This window comes from Spea bombifrons, chromosome 3, assembly GCF_027358695.1.
Source record: "Spea bombifrons isolate aSpeBom1 chromosome 3, aSpeBom1.2.pri, whole genome shotgun sequence".
NCBI classification, from domain to species: Eukaryota; Metazoa; Chordata; class Amphibia; order Anura; family Pelobatidae; genus Spea; species Spea bombifrons.
The window spans coordinates 52,886,911-52,889,136 of record NC_071089.1 but is presented as its reverse complement, the minus strand read 5'-3'; positions in this window follow the sequence as shown (position 1 = coordinate 52,889,136).

The window sequence follows — 2,226 nt, the reverse complement described above, 5'->3', positions numbered from 1 at the left end:
TTTGCATTGCTGGAGGCATCTGCTCTGACGGAGGTAACCATTAGCCCTTCTCATGCTCCAAACCCTTTTAGACCTGGCACCTAATGTATCAGTAATTTCAGTAGCGCAATAAGGGGCTGGCGATATGATATGCCCATCTCTCTTTGATACAAAGTTGTCCCTTTAATTAAAGTTACCCACAGCATTTGCGCCTGGGGTAGCCTGGCATATAAATGTAACTTTGTCCCCAAACAGACCCACTTTCACAAACTAAGAGGACAACACATATTATCATGCCCCCTGTAGAATAACTGCAGGTATCTCAAGCAATGCAATCTCATTCAGCATAAACATAAATATACCGAGCTTGAAGGAGATGATTTCAGGGTATTATTGCAAAGCATACAAACAGTTAACATTTGTAAACAATCAAAAGAAATGTTTCATTAACAGGTTAAAAATATATATATATACTTTATTGATGTATATTGTCTATGTTTGTGCTATCACCTTAGAGGAACAGAATTAGTAAAAGTTGGAATGAATCTTCATTCACTGCAATGTTACATGTTGGGGGAAATAAGGCTGCTCTGATATGGCAAGATTAATAATAAATAATATACTAAATCCAATCATATTATATGGCCCTTTTCTGTTAGATCATCCTCCCAGAAGAATTGGAAAAGTCAACATCACATGGGGTAAAACAAAACAAAAAAAAGAATAGAAATTTACTAAACTAGAGAGAATATTAATCCACCAAACTAAGATTTTCACGGTTATATCTAATTGGCATCTTCAGTAATCGCTAGTTACTGTAAGGGAAAATCTGCAATCTCTGCACCATTTTTCTTGGTTCTATCTCTGTTAGGAGCTAAAACTCTGATGTTTTATTAGTAGTTACAGTTATATGTAACAGGTTCCAATTATTCAGAAATAGGGTTCTTCTGCCCAGCTATTCTGTTGCCGTCCGGCCCATTGAATGACAGTTGTTGGCACATGTGCCTGGTATTTTATTTGCAGGTACGTCAAGTGTTTTATGTAAGTAATTCCATATTCCCAATGAGTTAGAGCAGGTGGCTATGCTTCCTTCCCATTGGTCATAAGGTGGGCTACTTATTAGAATCTAAAGTCCACAGGCACAATTCTGTTTGAAAAGGCTTCTTCTTCTGCACATTAATGAATGAGAGCAAGGAGCATGGTATTCCTCTGGCCACCTGGGTTCATTGACTCGTGCTACTTTAAATTATACTTAAATAATGGTACAACAGAATTATAAAAAATAAACACATTGCAGCAAAGCAGAGCTCGTTGAATTAATCAAAAGACTGCCAGTTCAAAAACCATACTCCTGGAGGATTCTGGTTGAAAATCCAGAGGTGGTGCAATGCATACCAGGATGCATCTGCAAATGCATTTCAAATAATGTACAAAAGAGTATGTTGCTTCAATATAACGCTTAAAAAAATAAAAATGAAACTTAAAACAAAGCACAGGACATGTGATTTCATAAACGTGTGCCCTTGCAATTGCAAGTCTGAAAGCATTTAACAGCTTGACCATACTTGCAAATACCACATTGATGCGATAAGCCATAGTGAAATGACTAGAGCTAACAGAGCGCAAGGACACCCTGCGTTAGAGGCAATGAAGAGTTCTACCCCGCCTTTGCTCAAGGATGAAAGAATAAACGGCAGTTAACAAATGGCTCGTTTTTCCTTTAAGACACCAATTCCTACAGGACATGTTAATGCTGAATGAAACCAACTCTAAATGCAAAAGGATTCTACTGTACATCAGATAGGGGGAGGATGATCAAGAATTGGTACACATTCCATATATACCCTGGTGAACCCGGCCATGCTCACACAGTTAATTTCTACGTAGTACAAGTCTTAATTAGGTGCCAAATGATCAAAAATTTGTAATAGAAAATGTATACATACAGTACATGTATCAATCAGTAAATTAATCAGTGAATAGCTGACAGTTTTGCTGCACTACGCTGTGCAATGGCGCACAGTTTTCCATACGTCTCTGCTTCCCGCGTGCTGCACTTCAAGTCTTCAGCAGCCAGAAAGTGTAGTTTAGAGAACTGTATGAAGCAGTTTGGTTTGCTCCCACCCCCCACGATTCAAATATACTCCTAAAAAAAGGGGCAGAAAACAAAAAGTGTATTTTCTGACCATTCCAAAGTGACAGAAAAAAAGACGTTGAAACAATATTCAAATGTATATTTCACCTTAG